The sequence below is a fragment of the Perognathus longimembris genome, chromosome 3 (genome assembly GCF_023159225.1).
Source record: "Perognathus longimembris pacificus isolate PPM17 chromosome 3, ASM2315922v1, whole genome shotgun sequence".
NCBI lineage: Eukaryota > Metazoa > Chordata > Mammalia > Rodentia > Heteromyidae > Perognathus > Perognathus longimembris.
In genome coordinates this window covers 74,948,806-74,969,399 of record NC_063163.1, presented here as the reverse complement: position 1 = coordinate 74,969,399, position 20,594 = coordinate 74,948,806, and the positions used below count along the sequence as shown (strand labels likewise).

At 44.2% G+C, this 20,594-nt stretch overlaps 1 protein-coding gene and 1 long non-coding RNA gene across 2 annotated transcripts in view; one reads left to right on the top strand and one right to left on the bottom strand.

Moving 5' to 3' along the window:
* Positions 1 to 20,594, top strand: part of Brd4 (bromodomain containing 4) — a 76,601-nt gene that overhangs the window by 19,091 nt on the left and 36,916 nt on the right. The gene's annotated exons all lie outside the window — the stretch shown is intronic.
* On the bottom strand, positions 18,135 to 19,456 carry LOC125348871. Its single transcript, XR_007210414.1, has 2 exons — positions 18,868 to 19,456; positions 18,135 to 18,178 (listed from the first exon to the last, which is right to left on the bottom strand). It is a non-coding gene; the product is annotated as an uncharacterized LOC125348871 (long non-coding RNA).

The following is a 20,594-nucleotide window of genomic DNA, read 5'->3' as shown; positions in this document are numbered from 1 at the left end:
TGTTTCCAGTTTTTCCACTTCCTTGCCCAATACTTGTCTTTGGGATTACAGCACAAATTCTTCTAAAACCTTCCCTAAGCTAGAAAATTTCTGGTAGTACTTTTTGTTTTGTGTGGACAGTGGGTCTCACTCTCTTGTGCTTTGCTCTTCCTTTGCCTCAGCCTCCCAGCGCTGGGGCTACATGTGTGCTACCGTGTTTGGCCTGCTAATTTCTTAGTCTTTCTAGGCAGCAAAGTGCTTGAGACCTTGAGGTGTGATGAAATTGGTGTGATGAGATTTGACCAGCTCAGATGCCTCCCTCTTCTCTGTGTTCTTGACATTCTGAATACTGAGTTCACTAGCTGCTTTCCTTTCACCAAGTTGTATGTATCTCTGAACAATGCATTGCTTGGTTCTTTTGAGCTTATTTATATCAGTGACAGCTCATTTTTGCAGACTGTGCCATACTATCTTCCTTGTTTAAGAGTCAGCCAGGGCTGGGAATATGGCTTAGCTGTAGAGTGCTTGCCTTGCATGCATGAAGCTCTGGGTTCAGCACCACATAAACAGAAAAGGCCGGAAGTGGAGCTGTGGCTCAAGTGGTACAGTGCTAGCCTTGAGCAAAAAGGAAGCCAGGGACAGTGCTCAGGCCCTGAGTTCTAGCCCCAGGACTGGCAAAAAAGAAAAGAAAAAAGTCAGTCATGCTGCTCCAGATAGAACTCACTTTCACTGAAGCTTGCAAATGTAGCAGCAGTTTATTCTTTATTTTTTTTTTTGTGGGCATTGATTGGGTCATTGGAATTGTTTTGTTTTGTTTTGTTTTTTGCGCTTTTTTTTTTTGCCAGTCCTGGGCCTTGAACTCAGGGCCTGAGCACTGTCCCTGGCTTCTTTTTGCTCAAGGCTAGCACTCTGCCACTTGAGCCACAGTGCCACTTCTGGCCGTTTTCTGTATATGTGGTGCTGGGGAATTGAACCCAGGGCTTCATGTATATGAGGCAAGCACTCTACCACTAGGCCATATTCCCAGCCTCATTGGAATTGTTTTTGCACTCTACCATGTGAGCCACATCTCTGCTTCTGGCTTTTTTGGTGGATAATTGGAGATGAGAGTGCCATGAATTTCCCTGTCCCAATTGGCTTTGAGCCACAACCCTCAGATCTCAGGCTCCTGAGTAGTTAGGGTTACACACGTGCCATTGGCAACTAGCTGGAGTTGTTTTGTTTTGGTCATAGGGCTTGAACTCAGGGTCTGGGTGCTATCTTTGAGCTCTTTTGCTCAAGATTATCACTCTACCACTTTGAGCCACAGCACCATTTCTGGGTTTTAAGTGGTTAATTGGAGATAAAAGAGTCTCACAGTAACTTTTCTGCCCTGGCCCGTTTTGAGCCATGATCCTCAAATCTCCCCCTCCTGAGTAGCTAGGATGACACGTGTGAGCACCAATGCGCAGTATGAAGGTAGAAGAGGGTCCATCACCAGAGCAGTGGTGGTATGAGCAGTGTGTGTGCATGTATACATGTACATGAAACAAGTACACATTTCTCAGCAAATGCCCATGAATAGAATTATTGGGCCAGCAGATTGCATAATGCCCAATGGTTTGTTGTAGCAATTTACCTTCCCACATTCTAAAATGTTGGACATCATTTTCACTATTATTATATTAATGGACTTAATTTTTATGTCAGTTGATACATGATGTCATTGAGTTACAGGGAAATACAAGTTAATGAAGCTGAGAATCTTTTCTTGCATTTATTTGCTGTTGCTTTTGAAAAGCCTGTCCCTGTTTTTTGCTTATCTTTTAGGTTTTTTTTTTTTCTTAATTGATTTGCAGTTCTTTTACTGAGTACCAGATATGGGGGTGGGGACCAGTTAATTGAAGGTGCAATCTTATGGAGGGCTTTAAACTTCATTCCTTGACATTTCTTGATTAGCAGCTAGGGTTACAAGCTATTAGAGTATTGGGGGTGGGTGGGCAGTATTAGGGCTTGAACTTAGGGCCTCATGCTCTTGCTTGTCTTTTTTTTTTTTTTTAATCATGGCTTCTACTCCACCATTTGAGCCATGCCTTCCTTTTCTTCCAGGTTCATCTGCTCTTCCAGATCACAGCCTTCTCACCACATTTGCAACTGGTCCCTCCAAATCAAGATCTTGATTTTAATTGTTTGGAAATTAATGAATTTTTGCTTTGTGTCTAGAACAGTATTCTGGAGTAAAAAATATTCTCTGTGTGTGTGAATTTTTGCTTTGTGTCTAGAACAGTATTCTGGAGTCAAAAATATTCTGTGTGTGTGTGTGTGTGTGTGTGTGTGTGTGTGTGTGTGTGTGTGTGTGTGGTCATGAGCTTGAACTTGGGGCCTGGACACTGTCCCTGAGCTCTTTTTCTCAAGACTAGCGTTCTGCCACTTTGAGCCACAGCACTATTTCCATTTTCTGGTGGTTAATTGGAGATAAGAGTCTCATGGCTTTCCCAACCTGGGCTGGCTTTGAACTGTGGTACTCAGAGTAGCTAGGATTACAGGCATGAGCCACTAGCGCCCCACATCAAATATATTATGTGTTCTAAAATGTGTGAAGTTTTGCATTTCATTTTGTGGCATTTATGCATTTAAAAGTGGTTTTGGGGGTATAAGGTGAGTAGTTCGTTGCAGATTCCAAATCTCAAGGGTTGTGTAACTACAGAAATACTGTTTTCTTCTATACAGCCTACCTGATTGTGCAGCTAATAGTTTAGATCCTAGGTTCTCATGCCTCAGTAGACAATCTATAATTGCAGCTTGGTCTGATTCCAGCTGAGTCTCTCATGCATGCAGGAACTTAGGAAGTTGATGAGAAAGTTAACTGGGAAGTTGATGCTAGTACATTGGCTGTTACTACAGGCATCATGGTGAGAGTGGGTTTGGTTCTTCAGCGACTCTCCTGGAAGGGCACTCACTGGTGGCTGAACAAAATGTTGCATGTAGAGCTCGCCTGCCTAGTATAGGCAGGGGCTCCATCCTGGGGTTGCTTTCATGTGCTAGCTTAGGCACACCTGTACTGTACCCCTACTGCAGTCTTGCAGCCGAATCTACACACCATTGACTTGAAGCACTGAGTAGAGAGCTCAGCCTCCTGGGGGCAGAAACACTTTTTGTGTAAGGACTACCAGTGGGCATAGGTGCAGACACACTGTGCTCCTGTGGGCAAACAGTGGGGGATCTGGTGGTTGTGTCTCAGCGTGCCTTTGAAGGACTCCAGGGATAAATGGATTGGGAGGGTGTGGTGGTAGGCACAGAGATATAGACAGTTAGAGGCTTTGAGTCTTTCTCTGGAGGAGAGTGATGACCATAAAGGACAAAAGAATATTTGTGTGCCCTGAGCGCTTTTATTCTGCTTTGGTAGTTAGATGTCTGAGTGTGGGCTTCAGATGCCAAAGGGTCACTCACTAATGGAGTCTGTTGTGGATGTTCTTGCTCTGTATGTGGGGGGGTGGGGGAGGGGGCAGGGCGGAGAACAAAGTCTATGTTGCCCAGACTGGCCATGAACTCAAAATTTTCTTGCTTCTACCTCTTAAATAGCTAGTACTACAGGTACTATGCCTGCCACTGTGCCCAGCCTTGGGGGGGCATCTCAAGCTAGGGCTTTATCCTGTGCTTTTCACAGTGGGGTTGTTGAGCACAGTAGTTACCCCTCAAGCTGGGTGCCTGTGGCTCAACCTGTAATCCCAGGTACTCAGGAGACTGAGATTTGAGAGTGGTGGTTTGAAGCCTGCCCAGGCAGAGAAAGTCCATGAGTCTTACTTCCAATTACCCCACCAAAAGGCCAGAGGTAGAACTGTGGCTCACGTGATAGAATGCTAGCCTTGAGCAAAAAGCTCAGGGACAGCACCCTGCCCTTGAGTTCAACCCTCAGGCCTGGCAGCAAAAAATGAAAAATAAAAAAAGTGCCTGTTCCTTTCTTCACCCTGGAATGGCCATACCTGAAAACTGGAAACATCCCAACACAGAACATTTGGGGAGTGGTTGGTTGTGTGACCTTAAGTATTGGGGCAGGAGATGTCACATCACAGCAAAGGTGATAGGTGAGGTCTGTACACACCGCGACCCATCAAAATACACTGAGGAGGGGAATTTGGTCATAAGTAACCCTGTGGCTGTGACAGAAATAGATACCATGATGCCATGTGGCCTTATTATTACTACCTTAGAATTTTTATTAGCATATATTAGTTGTATAAGGAGGATTTCATTGTGACATTTCCATACATACATGAAATGTATCCCAAACAAACTTACTCCATGCTCTTCCCCCCTTAAAACAATTTCACCAGGTTTCACTGTTCTCTTTTCATACATTCATATAAAGTACTATATTTGTTGGGGTGGGTGCTAAGATTTGTACTCGAGTTTCATACTTGCAGGGAGGTGTTCTACTACTTCAGCCATACCCTTAGACCTTTTTACTTTAGATCTTTGGAATTGAATCTTACATTTTTCTTCTGGCAACTGATTTTCTTTGTTTTTGGGTCCTACGTAGCTGGGATGACAAGTGTTTGCTAACACACTCCATTTATTGGTTGCGGTGGGGATTTGACAACTTTTTGCCTGGATCTCCTGATCTTTGCCTTCCACGAAGCTGGGATTGCAGGTGTGAGTTAGCGTGCCAGCTTTTGTATTTGATTGTAATGACAGTTGCTTGCTTTAGTCACAAGCAGTCAGTTCACAGGCAGAATTGTCTGGTTAACACTGCTTTTACTGTGAAACTGAAGCTGGTCTGCTGTGGGCCTGTAGAGAGATTTTGGACCTCTGGTACTTTACTGCATAGGAGTCCTCATCCCTGCACACACACTATCTTTAATAGTTTGAGATTTAATTAACACTTTGAATTTGGGCTAAGGTCTTCCAGGAAACATTAGTATAAAAAATATTCTAGACAGCAGCAGCAGCTTGGCTCTATCAACACAATTGATTCAGTTCAAAAGATTAACTGGCCCAGTGCTATGGCTCACCCCTACTCAGGAGGCTGAAATCTGAGGATCACCAGTGTGGATAGATTCTTTATCTCCAATTTATCTTTTATCTCCAATTCATTAGCAAAAAACAAAAACAAAATAAAACAAATGGAGGTGTTGCTCGGATGTCTGGGTAGAGCACCAACCTTGAGCAAAAGGGCCAGGCCAAGGCACCCTTTTATTCTGGTTACAAATAGACAACATCTGATAGAAGAGGCTCCTCTGGCCAGAATAGATGACATATTACTTATTCTGTTCTACAAAGGGGGAGGGGCTCCCCAGTCTAGTGAGCAGTCATGATAACTAAGTGCCTTGTGCCTAGGTGTCTCCACATCTGCAGGAATCAATATGGTGTGTGCTCTGGGCACACACACAAGCTGTTGTTACTGTAGTATTTTCAGGGCATGACCCGCCAAGGTGACATCTCTAACCCACATGCTAGGGTCCAGGAAACTAGTCTAGGTAGCTTGCGGATCTCTGTGTGGAGTCCATTTCCTTTCTTTGGGCTTCAGGTGAAATTGGACTGATGAATTTCCATTAGGTTGATTTTCTGGTTGTAGGAGGTAGATTGTTCAATTATGGTTTTGTTAACCATTTGTTGGAAAGTGATGTAGAATTTCTTTTCTTCCTTTTTCAGGAAGGTATAGAGAGAAGTGATGTGATCTTGAATTATTTTAATGTTAAGAGTGCAAGGAAAGCATCCTGTGGTTCTTTTCTTGAGAGCCATTTAAGTTGACCACATTTTTGTGCAGATTTAGATGATATTCAGGCAAAAACACATCAAATATTCTAGTAGTGGTTTGTAGTCAGTGTTTCTGATTATGGAGATCTATCCTGGTTTTTATCTTTGACCAAGTCCACCAAAAGCCATTGCTTAGCAATGAAGTCTGAATTGGCCCAGAAGGAATTATGTAACTTGGTGTCTGGCAGTCCATCCCGCCCCTCCCAGCCGCTGCTATGGGTTCACTGGCTGGGCTGTAATCGTCTTCTGATCTAGGGCCAGGGGCCTCTCTGTTACAGCCTTTAATTGTGATTAATTTCTGGCCTCCTTCAAATAAACCTTAGGACCTTTTCACTTGCCAGGCAATGAACCAGTTGGTGCTGTACATACCCATATGAACTTGGATGAAGACGAGCAAGCACTATATCAGTGCCGCCACAGTATGAAAGACTCTGTGGTTGCTTGTAACTTAAAATTTCAGTTGTTTGTTGCTGGTTGTAAGAAAGAAGGGTAACATCTCTGAATTAGCTTTGGCTTTGTATCTGTGACTTTCCTTCCTAGTTGTAGGATCCTTCATCCCTCCCCCCTTGGAATTCTTTGCATAGATTACCATATTTGAAAACACAGTTTTATTTCTATACAATTTATATCCCTTTGATTTCTGTTTGTTAATTTTGTTATTACTTCCAGTAATAAAAATCTGCTTTGAGCCAGGGACCTGTGACTCACATCAGGAAGCTGAGATCTGAGGGTACCGGTTTGAAGCCAGCCCAGCCCAAGCAGAAAAGTCCACAGGACTCTTAGCTCCAATTAATCACAGAAAAAGCCAGAAGTGGTGCTGAAGCTCAAGTAGCAGAGAACTAGCCTTGAGCAAAAGGGTTCAGTGACAGTGCCCAGGCCGAGTTCAAGGCCCAGGACTAGCAAAAAGAAAAAAAAAATACTTTGTCCCAGATTGTAAAGGGTAGAGCATCTTGGTTTTTTTGCTATTAAATTAGAACTTGTGATTATGATAGGACAAAATCTGTCTAGAACAGTTGGGATGGCTATTTGAGGTGGGCAGGTGGGAGATATGTTGCATGACAGAATATGCAGAGAAAGAACCAGGCCTGTTACTCATGTCTGTAATCTCATCTGCTTGGGAGGCTAAGATGGAGTCAGCCCAAGCAAAAAAACCATGAGATCCTATCTGAAAATGAATGAAAGCAATGAAGGGCTGAGGGTATACCTCAAGTGGTAGAGCACCTGCTTAGTAAGTATGAGGACCTGGGTTCAAACCACATTGTTGCTCCCCTCAAAAGTAAAAATACTAAGAAATCTCATAGCAAGCATCTCTTCAAGAGAAATGGAAACCTGGCTAGAGTCCTTGGGCTCCTGCCATGTGCCAGGTGCCTTGAGCTGTCAGGGATACAGTCTACAAAGACTCCAGACACGTGTCTGGCTGACAGCCCCAGGCTGCCATGGAATGTGGCATGGCTTCCTTCAGAAGGCTGTTCTTCCAAGGTTCAGCTTTCACCACCTGGTTTGTCTCCTTTCATGGAACCTTTAATTGGTAGCAGACTCAGAATTATAAGAAGCACAAAGATGGCACTGACTGTTGAAACATTGGGGAACCAGTTATGACTAAAGTGTAGCTTTATCCTTTTTGGAGCTGGGCATGGCAGCTCACTCTCTGTGAATGAATGGCCTTTCAGGCGTGGAGCGTGGGACTGCCTCCTCATTCACTGTTCACTACCCATGCCAGCCATGCCCTTCACTACTCAGACCCCAATGCTTCCCAGTGGCTCAGCCTCCCAGGGATCTTGGATATCTGCCAGACCCTAGAGACCCAGGCTCTAAAGGGATCTGTGAACCTGTTCATTTTAGATGGTCCTGGCACTGAGCCATCCCGTTACAGCATTCTTCACTAGGAACCTGGCAGAAATGCTCAAGAATTGGCTTGGGGAGCCATGGGAAACACTAGCCTTTCCTAGGAGGCTGGCTGCCTGTGGTCATGCTGAGAATACTTCTGCAAAAGCAATAGAAAAGGGGAGAGAGAAGATATGAGCTCTGGATTTCTGGGCCAGTCCTTCCTGTGTCATCCTGCACACTTCTGGTGGCCAAATTTCAGTTGTATTCATTGCTGGCAGCAAAACCACAGGCATCCATCATTCCTCATCTTGTACTCTTGGCTTCTGATTGGCGAGGAAACAGTCCCTGGAAATCTGCCCTGGGTGAGAGTCCTCCCAAGTAACTGCATAGATTGAACCAGTCTTCCTCCACCACTAAACTGCACCTCTAGACCCTTAACAGTTCTGAAGAAATGCCAGGAGCCAGAACTTTGGTGCTCTGAATACTGAAGATTGCTGTGAGTTATGTTGGCCAAACTGCATAGACCTTTGGTATGCTCTGGCATAGCTCTCTTTCTTGATTGTGCAGTGGTTCAAAGTTAAGTCCCAATATTTGGGCACCTGCTAGGGACCTGTTGCATCTGTGGTGAGAGCCTAGCATCTTATTTTGTTAAGGTATCCTGTATGCTTCCAACTGTGATTTTTGTACCCCTGCTTTGTAGTTAAGTGTTAAGAATCCAGAAGCTGCACTGTCATGTAAGGAGAAATGTATTGCACAAGTTGCAGCCTCTTCTACCTGCTTTGTGAAACTTTTATACCTGCTCCTGAAATCTTGTTCATTGTGGAGCACTACTGGGTTAGGTGAAGGCTGAAGAGAAGAGTAGCCTAGTTTATTATGGCCTAGTTGACTGGCTATATGTGGAGCCTGATGAAATCTGGATAGTGAGAATCTGACTACCTTCTAACCTGCTAGTCATTTCAGGTGGAAAATTTTCTGAGAGAAGTAAATTGACAAATCTTTTTGTGTGTCAGTCCTGACACTTGAACTCGGGCTGGGCACTGTCTCTTCTTTTTTTACTCAAGGCTAGCACTTTACTACTTAAGCCATACCTCCAATTCCAGCTTTTTGGTGGTTAATTAATTGGAGATTAGAATCTCATTGGCTTTCCTGTTTGGGCTGGCACTCTGAACCACAGTCCTCAGATTTCAGCATCCTGAGTAGTTAGGATTACAGGTGTGAGCCACCAGCACTCACATGAGTATGCCTCCACCGGTTCTAATAGCAGCTCTACTGACAATAGCCTGAGGTAGGTGGGCATTGAGGCACACATCTATACAGATCCTAGCTACTGGGAGGCAGATGTAGGAGGATTATGTCATCTTGCCCACTCCTCCTCAAGTGGAAGCCAGCCTGGGGAAAATAGGCTCAAGACTATCCACAAAACAAAATTAAAAGCAAAAGGAATGGAGAAGGAGGTATGGCTTAAGTGAACGAGTATCTGAGTTAACTCCTATACCACTGAAAAAGGTCCAAAACATAAATAATCCCAGATGTCCATCTATAAATTGAATGAATGGGTAAGCAAAATGTAACATATTCTCATAAACTAGAATGTTCAGCCTTAAAAAAGAACACTGACACATGCCTACAACATAGATGAATCTTTTCTTTTTTATTTTTTTGGCCAGTCCTGGGCCTTGGACTCAGGGCCTGAGCACTGTCCCTGGCCTCTTCTTGCTCAAGGCTAGCACTCTGCCACTTGAGCCACAGCGCCCCCTCTGGCCGTTTTCCATATATGTGGTGCTGGGGAATTGAACCTCGCGAGAGCTTCATGTGTAGGAGGCAAGCACTCTTGCCACTAGGCCATACTCCCAGCCCATAGATGAATCTTGAACACATTATGTATGCTGAGTAAAAGCAGCCAGACACAATAGTTGCACTTTTAGGGAATATTTGAAATAGTCAAATTCCTAGAGAATGAAAACTGCCTAGTGGCTCCCAGCGGCAGTAGAGAGGCAATAGTTTCTGTTTGAAAAGTTCTAGAGAAAGGATAGGAAGGTGCTTGCACATTAGCGTAAATGCTTTCGATGCTGGTCAGCTGCACACTGAAAAGTGGTGAAGTGGTAAATTTTATGCTCTGTTCTATCACAGTAAAGAAGCAAATATTTAAAAATTGAGGTGAACTGTCTCAGCTAGCTTGGGGGAACGCCTTACTTACCATTGATCATAGATAGCAAGGCATGGTGCCTGCCTAGTTTGGCCAGGACTGTTGCCCTTTGCATCCTTTGAGTGGTTTTTCTTTTGGCTGTCTCCTACCAGATTGCCAGCCACCACCCCCATGGCTCTTTAAACCCCCACACTACACTACACTACACACTACACTGCTCCTGTGTCTGCTTCTAGCCTAGTGTTGTGGGCACTAAGATAAGCTTTTCCATCCTTTGAGGTGGCCTTATCTAGTGTCACCATCTTGGAAACTGTGGTTTGGGAGGGCACAGTAGCCAGGAACCCCTCAGCGACTCTCTGTGGTGTAGGAAGCAGTGTTAAGTCTGCTTCCCATTTCATTCTTAGGTGGACACCTGAGGTTCATAAGCCTGTTTTTATGTAAAGATATTTTTGTTTGATGCGGGTATCTTATTAAGTTTCCTAGGCTGGCCTCCCAAGTAGCTGAGAGTACAGGCTTGTACCCCTTTGCCTAGCTTGGTCTGTCAGTCTGGATGTCACTGTTTTGAGTGTGTTGCTGTTAGTTTGTAGCTACTTTTTTTTTTAAAATCTTTTTGCCAACTCATAAAGGGTGGGTGAGGGCACTGGAAATAAGAAGCAGTTGGGAGCCAGTGGCTCTCCCCCATAATCCTGCAACTTAGGAGGCTGAGATCTAGTGAGCCTTGGTTTGAATCCAGCCCAGGAAGGAAAGTCCTTGAGATTCTTTTTTTTTTGCCAAGCTGGGATTTGAACTCGTGGCCTGGGCACTGTCTCTGAGCTGCTTTTGCTCAAGGCTAGTGCTGTACCACTTAAACCACTGCACTACTTCCAGCCTTTTCTGTTTATGTAGTACTGAAGAATTGAACCCAGGACTTCATGCATGCTAGGCAAGTGCTCTACCATTAAGCCACCTTCCCAGCCCCTGTGAGATTCTTGATTCTTATTTCCATAAGACCAGAAGTTGGAGCTGTGGCTCAAAGTGGTAGAGGGCTAACAAAAAAAAACCCTTAGGGATAGATCTCAGGCCCTGACCCCTGAGTTCATGACTAGAACTGGCTCAAAAAATAGGGTGATGTAATGAGAGGGGCCAGCAAACAGCATTTGCCACCCCAGGACTAAACTTAAAGTACGTAGCTGGTTCGGGCAATTTCCCCATCCTTGTCCTGCTGAGTCCAGATAGACCATCTTCTTCTGTAATATGATACTTTTTTTCTTCATAAAGAACATTTTTTCAGTTTTATGTGTGTGTAGGGAGGTTGACAGGGCCTTATGCATGCAGGGCAAGCACTCTATCGCTGTTACATGTCTTGTCCAAGAGTACTCTTCAACCTCAGATCACTTCTTGGGTTGAAATCAGATCTAATAGGCAATGTTTGTCATTACCATTAGAGATGGTGAACTCAACCCATGAGGGAACTTGGGAAAGAAGAGACTTAGTTTTCATAAATGTGGGTTAGGATTATTAAATAATCCTCAGAATGTTGGGCTGTTGCATGGGAATAAGGACACCAACTGGAAAGAGGTCAAATTTTATTTCTGCAGAAAGGTGTGCCACTAGCCAATGTCAAGGAAGCGCACAGAGCAGAAAAGCTCCCCTTTTATCCCTAATGCAGTCTAGCCCTTACCCCTCTGCCCAGATTGTCCAAGCCCACAGTCTCTAGCAGAATGTGGCTTAACAGGAACTGGATGTCTTAATTAAGAGGAACAGTTTGTAACTTAAGTTCAAGGAGTTTGTCACTGGGTGTCTTAAAGTATAGTGGGAATAGTATGTAACAGGTGTTCCTGGCCAAAGCAGGAACTTTTCAGAAAAATAATTCTCACAAGATTGACTGAAAGAAAGCAACCCACTTTGATAGAAGAGATGGCTTTTCTTACAGGATGAGAGTAGAACAAAGCAGAAGCATGACAATTTGTAGGTTTGGACAGGGAGAGAGGTGTGTCTTGTGAGCCCAGTCCCTCTGGGGGCAGAGCTGAGGCATGAGTGCAGTGATGTGGTTGGCTGTGGAGGGGTGGATGGCACACACACACACACACACACACACACACACACACACACACACACACACTTTTTGTTTATCCTCCAGGGATTGGTGTTCTTTTTTTTTTTTTTTTTGTCTTTTCATTTTTGGTACTGGGGACCAAACCCAGGACGTTGCACTTGCTAGGCAAGCGCTTTGCCACTGAGCTACATCCCAGCCCTGGATTGGTGTTCTGTATGTGAAAATGATTTGAGTGAGACTCCTTTCTTCCCCAGGCTTGGAGTATGGTGTGGGTGGTGTTCTGAGTTTACTTACATCCATTTATTATTCAGTAGGTCTGGTAAGGGTTTTTCTTCTTCAATATGGTGCATTTCATTGCCATTTCTATGGCAACTAGTGAACTCCAAGGAAACAAGTTCTATTTTTGTGTTTATCGTGGTAACAGGATTGGTGAATGCACACGTCAGTCAGTGCTGCTTTTTGAAGAGAATCCAACTAGCCCAGCACTCAGTTTTGAAAGTTGACTCCATTTGTGTACTCTTCTAATAGTACACCTGCTCCTAAACTTAGTCTCGGTTTTAAATGTTATGAGAGTTGTAGGGAAAGGATATAATGGAAGATTATTTTAATCCCAAGTAGATCCTCTGTAAAGTCATTAGTGACTTCATTCTCTGGTTTGAAAGTATACACATTTGTTGCTCCAAGTGGTGACGAATGTCTCTAATACTAACACTCTAGAGGCTGAGGCCCTAGGCTAATCCCCCCCCCCTTTGCCAGTCCTAGGTCTTGAACTCAGGGCCTGAGCACTGTCCCTGGCTTCTTTTTGCTCAAGGCTAACACTCTACCTCTTGAGCCACAGTGCCACTTCTGGCTTTTTCTATATATGTGGTGCTGAGGAATTGAACCCAGGGCTTCATGTGTACGAGGTGAGCACTTTACCCACTAGGTCATGTTCCCAGCACCCCCCCCCAATTTTTTATAGAGGGTTAGGTATTTATTTCAAGGGAAGGTCTTGCTATGTATACATGGTGTACCCCAAGTTGGCCTGTACTACCATTACAGGATGAGGTGGTTTAAACTTTTTGTCCCATTTTGAAAGCAAACCTCTCTCCAAGAGCTAAAACAAAAATGTGGGTTCCTCCTATTTTGGAAACTTGATTAGGAATCCCTCCCTGACCCCTGTGCCTGTATGACCAGTTAGTCGTTTTGGCAAAGGTGGGGTTGTGGCTACTGGCTTTTGCCTGGCTGTGATGGATGGAGGAATCAGTTCCTGTTCCTATGGCCTTTCTGTCCCCTGGTATTGTAGCGTGTCTTCCAGCAATGAAAGAACTCATTCATGCCATTCGTGGAGCAGTGTGCAGTGTTCTGCCTTCCCTCTGCTAGAGATGCCTGCCCTCCTGCTCTGGTGGCCATCCTGGGCTGCTGGCTTCCTCCTGTAACATTTTTAGAGTGGTTTCTATTCCTTTGTTGGATTGGCTGGTTCTTCCACAGTAAACTCATTTCCCCCTTCCTCTTGTCTTCACTCCTGATTCACAGCCTGTGTCCTCTTAGTGACGTCCTTGCAAGGGACTTTACTTGATTCTTTTTCAGGCATGTTCTTCTGGGTACATATTTTCCTACATGTCTTGGTCAGCTGCTACTATGCTCTGCTTTGTGTGAGAGAGAGCAGTGGGCACTTGAGAGCAACATAGATCATCCTTCTTTGTTCTTCACAATGGAGACTCAGTCTTTGAGTCTGATTTCATCCTCCTTTTGGAGGAAGGAGCAGACTGGACATTGAACCTATTGCCTTGCACATATAATGAGCAAACGGTCTTACCACTGACCTACTCCCTCATGCTTTCCTCTTTGGGTGGTGGTTGGTTTGGTTGCTGTTGCAGCCTCCAAGCTAAGTTTGTTCTCCATCCCCTCAACAATATTCCCAAGGTAGCTCATACATGGCCCCTAAGTGATGTGACTTGGGGGGTTGGGGTATCCTCTTTGGAGCAGAGCCTTCTAACTCCCATAGTCTCACTAGGTGCTAATCAATTCCTTTATGCAAATCAAATGTAGCCAGCAGAGATGTTTTCATTGTGGTTATTTTTATACTGGCCTTTTCTTTTAAGCAACTGCTGAATTTCAAGTTAAGCTATTTTTCCTTGCTTTTTTATCCATCCATTATGTAGGTATTTCTTTCAGTACTGAAGTTTGACTGCTGCTACTATTCTACTAATTAATTCTCTTCTACTTGAGCCACACCCATAGCCCCCTTTCATTTTATTATTTTAATTTTTGTGCCACTACTTAGGCATGAACTTAAGGGTTTGTGCTTGCTAGGCAGGTGCCACTTGAGTTACTCCCCCAGCCTATTTTGCTTTGACTATTTTTTAAAGAGAATTTTATGTTTTGCCCAGACCAGCCTGGACTGTGATTTCTTTTTTCCCCCTGTATTAATTTTTAATTGTTATTATAAAGGTGATATACGGCTGGAAATATGGCCTAGTGGCAAGAGTGCTTGCCTCTTATACATGAAGCCCTAGGTTCGATTCCCCAGCACCACATGTATAGAAAATGGCCAGAGGTGGCGCTGTGGCTTAAGTGGCAGAGTGCTAGCCTTGAGCAAAAAGAAGCCAGGACCAGTACTCAGGCCCTGAGTCCAAGGCCCAGGACTGGCAAAAATAAAATAATTAATAAAAATAAAGGTGATGTACAGGGTACTAAGTCAGGTAATGAGTATGTTTCTTTTTTTTCTTTATTGTCAAAGTGTGATACAGAGGGGTTACAGATTCATATGAAAGGCAATGAGTACATTTCTTGTTCTACTTGTTACCTCCTCCCTCATTTCCCCCTTCCCTTCCCCCCCGTACATTTCTTTTTGAACAGTGTTACCCCTTGCTCTCAGTTTTTCCCTCTCATCCCTACCCACAAGTTGTATAGTTCATTTTCAGCATAGTGTCCAGTGAATACCACTGCTGCATTTATTCACCCTGTGCTCCTCTATTTCTGTGTAGACTGTGATTCTTTGAATGGCTCTTGAGCAGTTAGGATTACAGAATTAAGCCACCACGTCCAACTTCATGGGCTCTTGAGTACTAAATGTGGCTAGTGTTACTGGGGAGCTGGTTTTTAAGTGTTATTGAATTATTAAACTTAATTATGAGAGAACTCTTGGTGATGTTGGGGATATCTTGACATTGAATCTACCTTTTAAAAGTAAACAGTTGTTTGTTGTATGGTTGCTAAACACAAACCAGATATTTTCAATAAATTTTTTTCAGATTGAGATGTCTTAAGTGTGAACACTTGTTGAAAGATGGGGTTGGCCAAGCATATATACCTCTTTTTAATATGTCCTTTAGAAAATATACTATTTGCTGGGAGCTGGTGGCTCATGACTGTACTCGTAGCTACTCAGGAGACTGAGATCTGAGGATTATAGTTCAAAGCCAGCCTGGGCAAGAGAGTCCATGAAACTCTTATCTCCAGTTGGTCACCTGAAAACTGGAAGTGAAGCTATGGCTTAAAGTGATAGAGTACTAGCCTTGAGCAAAGAGCTCAGTGAGTTCAAGCCCCATGACTGGCCAAAAAGAGGGAGAGAGAGACACAGAAAGGAAATACATTATTGCAAGAAAATGGAACTGGAGGTCATGTTGAGTGAGGTAAGCCAAACTCAAACAGCATTACGGTGAAATTTCATGTTACACACTAATTTAAAAAATAATAAAATGAAATTACACTAGTCATTGCCAGGAGCTGGAGGCTTATGCCTGTAATCCTAGCTACTCAAGAGGCTTAGCTCTGAGGATTGAGGTAGAGGCATAGCTCAAGTGGTAGAGCTCCAGCCTTGAATAGAGAAGGCTTAGGTAGAGCACAAGACCCTGAATTCAAGCCCCAGTACTAGCACCGAGAAATTATATAGGTCAGCACATTAGATTTCTGTTGGATACACACAGAAGAGTACTTCCTCTGTAACAACCCCTCCCTCCCCCCATTCCTCTCTACCAGACCTTAATCCCCTTTCAGTGCTCCTGAAGTCTTTGGGTCTGTTTCTTTTGGTGAATTCTTAGCTTCTTTTTTTCTGATGAGGCCTCTTGCTTGTGAAGGTCCTTTGTGCCCAGTCTTTTGGCATAATGCTGAGTTGGCTCTTCACCAAGTGTTAAGCTGGTGGAAGAGAGACACTGGATCTCTTACCTGGTAATGCCGGGGTGAGAGGTCCCGTATTATTGGATACATGGGAGAAAGTCTCACCATCGGGCTTTGGCCCCAGGTCTTTGAAGAGGCACAGATGTGGAATGAGTTGCTAAGATGGAATTGGAGTCAAGGTTGTCTCCTCCTCTGTAAGACATGGGGGGGGGGGGTCCTGATGAGACCCCAATCAGCTCTTGCCATTTAAGCCCTCCTTAAAAGTATTTCCCTCTTTTTTTCTTTATTGAGATGCCATACACGTGCCATTTCAAGAGGTTTGAAAAATGGAAATGTATCAAATAGAATATAAAAATGAGTCAAGTGCTGGACGCTTGATGGCCTCACACGTGTAATCCTAGCTACTCAGGAGACTAAGATCTGAGGATTGTGATTCAAAGCAGGGGCAGGAAAGTCCCCGTGAGACTCTTATCTCGAAGCAACCACTCAGAAAACCAGAGGTGGAACTGTGACTTAAAATGGTAGCATGCTGGCCTTGAGCAAAAAGAGCTCAGGGTCAGCGCCCAGGCCCTGAGTTCAAGCCCCATGACCAACAAAATAAATAAATGAGTTGGAGTTGGAGAGTATCTCAGTTGGTAGAGCCCTAGCCAGTGAGTGAAAGCCTCAGTATGGAGTTTGAGTCCTGGTCTCAGACCAAAAAGAAAAGAAAAATGAGTCAAAGGTACATATATTACCTTCCAGTCTCTTTTCTACTCTGGAATATACCTGTGTACATATTTCCTTTATTTAATCATTTTGTATAATAGACCCTGACTTAAAGTTTCCTATGTGATAAACATTATTTTCATAGTTTTGTTTGCTTGGGCTTTTAATACAAAGGTGATGAGTTCTGGGACTGTTGCAGGTCCATCTGAGTGTGTTCCCTGGGTTTGTTTTCTTTGGGCCATCCTCCCCCACCCCTCATGTGGATGATTTGCCTTCTGATTGACCTGACAAATGAGAGCAGTCTGCATGGACTCAAGTCTATGAAATGCCAACTTGGCTGCCCTGTGTGCAGCACTCAGAGAGAGTCTCTGCCCCTGGTGTTTGCCTGCATGCATGGCTGGAGGCAGGAGGAAGAGGCAGTCTTGTGAGATGAGACATATCTTGTGTCATTTACCTTTTTTTCTCTGGCACCTCTATCATCATTAGTATCAGAGTTGGGGTTCTTGACTTCTGTGGACCACCTTGGGACTGATGGCAGACAGCAACATCAATTCTTACTATAGTTCCTTGCCAAGTTTTTTTTTTTTTTGGCCAGTCCTGGGCCTTGGACTCAGGGCCTGAGCACTGTCCCTGGCTTCTTCCCGCTCAAGGCTAGCACTCCGCCACTTGAGCCACAGCGCCGCTTCTGGCCGTTTTCTGTATATGTGGTGCTGGGGAATCGAACCTAGGGCCTCGTGTATCCGAGGCAGGCACTCTTGCCACTAGGCTATATCCCCAGCCCCCCTTGCCAAGTTTTTTGCTTCCTTAACTCTTATCTGAAATGAGTAGGGTTTGTCCCCATTCCTGTGTACTGTGAAGGTTGCTGAGATCAAGAATGTATTGATTATTTAAATCCAAGCATTCTTTCAGGCTGACTTGGGTAGACATGGAACATTGGTTCCATGTAGTCCCTGGAAGTATGTGGACAGAGGTGGTTGAGATCAAGCCTGAAAGGAATTTAAGACACAGTGAAGGCAGGGTCCTTTTGTGAGTTTATCTAGGGCCATACTGACTATTATTAAAGGCTTTGGTGAAGATGTAAGATTGGCCTTTTGTACCCTTGGTATGTATTGGATGCAAAGGTGGCAGTTCCTGGCAGTTTAGAAACTTCCAACTTCAGTGATGAGTAATCGTTGAGTCTTGGGTCTATTCTTGCTTTGAATACTGGAAACTTGGGCCTGGGAATATGGCTTAGCAGTAGAGTGCTTGCCTTGCCTTGCATTTGATTGAGGCAACACATAAACAGAAAAAGTGGAAAGTGGTGCTGGGGCTCAAGTGGTAGAGTGCTAGCTTTGAGCAAAAAGAAGCCAGGGACAGTGCTCAGGCCCTGAGTCCATGCCCCGGGACTGGCAAAAAAAGAAAACTGGAGACTTGGTGTTTTGGGGTTTTGGGGTTTGTTTTTTTTTTCATTTGTTTCTTTTTTCCCGGTTTTGATGTTCATCTTCTGTCATCATATTCTTTATCGCTTCCAAAGGGTGCTGCTATCCCTCCCCATGCTATTTGTCATTGATGTGTAACTGCTGACAGGCAAGGCAAAGAGACAAGAAAAATCACGTTTTCAGGAGCTGTTCAGATTCCAAGGTTGTAGAACTCAGTGCCTCAGGATTTACCTCAGCTTGGTTTTTTTTGTGTTTTTTTGTTCTGCTAACTTAGTTATCCTTTGTTTCAGAATGGAAGCTGTAGGATTGGTTTCCCCTTTTTAGTTTGTTTAGAAGGATATTTTCTCTCTTCAGTGTTACTTGAGCTCTTATGTATAGCCTTGATCTGCACATGAATGCTTTTCATTTTCTTAGCAAGAGAAATAACATCACCAGGGCTGGGAATATGGCCTAGTGGCAAGAGTGCTTGCCTCCTACACATGAAGCTCTTGGTTCGATTCCCCAGCACCACATATATGGAAAAGGGCCAGAAGGGGCGCTGTGGCTCAGGTGGCAGAGTGCTGGCCTTGAGCGGGAAGAAGCCAGGGACAGTGCTCAGGCCCTGAGTTCAAGGCCCAGGACTGGCAAAAAAAAAAAGAGAGAGAGAGAGAGAGAGAGAGAAATAACATCACCATTGCTCCACCGTTAGTGCCATTTTTTTTTAAAACTTATTATTTTTGTGTGTGTGCCAGTTCTGGTCCTTGAACTCAGCCTAAGCACTGTCCCTGTCTTCTTTTTGCTCAAGGCTAGCACTCTGCCACTTGAGCCACAGCACCTCTTCTGGCAATTTTCTGTATATGTGGTGCTGAGGAATCGAACCCAGGGCTTCATGTATATGAGGCGAGCACTCTTGCCACTAGGCCATATTCCCAGCCCCCTACCTCAGCTTGTTTTGCTCATTGCCAACATTCTTCCATTTTAGCCATGCCACCAACTCCCTTTTTTGTACTAGTCCTGAGGCTTGAATTCTTGGTCTAGGTGCTGTCTATGAGCTTTGTGCTCAAAGCTGTTACAGCTTTACTTCCAATTTTTTGGTGGTTAATTGGAAATGAGTCTCACCAACTTTCCTGCCCAGGGATGGCTTCAAACTGTGATACTCAGACCTTAGCCTCCTAAGTAGATTGTGGACAATGAACCACAACAGCACCTGGCTTTTTATGCCTGGGTCAGCCTAAATAGACTTCAATCCTCCTACTTAACTAACTTCCTATGTTGCTGGAGTTGATAGACACACACCACTACGCCCAGCCATTGGTTGAGATGGAGTCTCAGGAATTACTTTTATGTCCAGGCTGGCCTGGAACCTCAGTTCACTCAGCTTGGAGTCTGTTTTGAAGCAGTTTTTATATGAATTAACAGTCTTGTGTTTCATACTGAAGTATAAACTGACTTCAGTGTGACAAATCTCACACCAGGTCAGTTTAAAGAATAGAGCCAAAAGTGTGATGTGAAGACAGGTAAAAGACAAAAACCAGGACTGGAGGTGGGCTTCAAGTGGCAGTGCCTGTCTAGCCTGTCCCCGCCCTAAGCAACATTTCATCATTGTGTTTTGTACATGAATGAATGTAAAATACTTTAATACTATATTCATTCTCATTCACTCTCTCTTCTGCTAGCTGATACCCATCCCCCAACAAACCTGTTTTACTCTTCCCTTCATTCTTTTTTAGAAGTACATTGTATCTATATTGTGACCAGAGGTTTCACCATGGCATGTTGTTACATGTGCATGTATTACATCTTAGTCGGAATAATTTCCTTTATCACTCTTTTTCTCTGTGCCCTTGGCCTGCTCTTTAACACCTTTCTGTGTAATGTAAGATTTGATCACATCTCCTTCATAGATCCCCTCCAAGTTCAGGAATCTATGGAACTATGGCCTGCCAGAGAATCATCTTTGTGTGGCCTATCTTCAGGCTTATGTGTTTGGTTGTCTGTGGTTTCATGACTGCAAAATGGATTATTTGGACAGATTATATGTCCTGCACAGCTGATGCTGTTGATTTCTGGCCCTTTCTAAGACAAGTTAGCCCGACCTGCCCCTGCTAGAATGTGTTCAGCTCAGCAGGTATGATCTTGTCCACATAAGTGTTTGCTTTGCTTTTTACTGCTTGTTCCTCAGAGGAGCGTTATAAACTCATGAATCTGTGTGCCCAGACTTAGAAGTCAACTCCATGATACAATGCATGTGTAATAGCAGAGCCTTTACTGTACCTGATCTTCTCAATCTCTCCAGCGCTAGTGTCTTCCTTAGAGAAGAAGGGAAAACCGTGTCTCTTTTTTGCTCACACTGTAATTGACCTGCTGATTGCTTTCTAAAGGAATGAGACTGTCACTCTGGCTAGGAAGGTTATGGCTGGCCCAAGCCTGACTTCTGGTCCTCCTGGCTACAAGACCCTTGTTGGCTTGTGTCCCCCAGTAGGAAGCAGCGACCTTGAGTATGTCTCACATTCCCCTGGCAGGAAGGCCAGTTTGTCTCTACCTTGGCTCCTCTGGTTCAAGGTGAGCTGCAAAGTGTAAGGTATTGCAGTCTGAGATAATGGGCCCCTGCTTGGCAGGTCCAAGGGGCAGGGACATGCAAGTTGCTGGAAAAAGAAGATTAAGACTT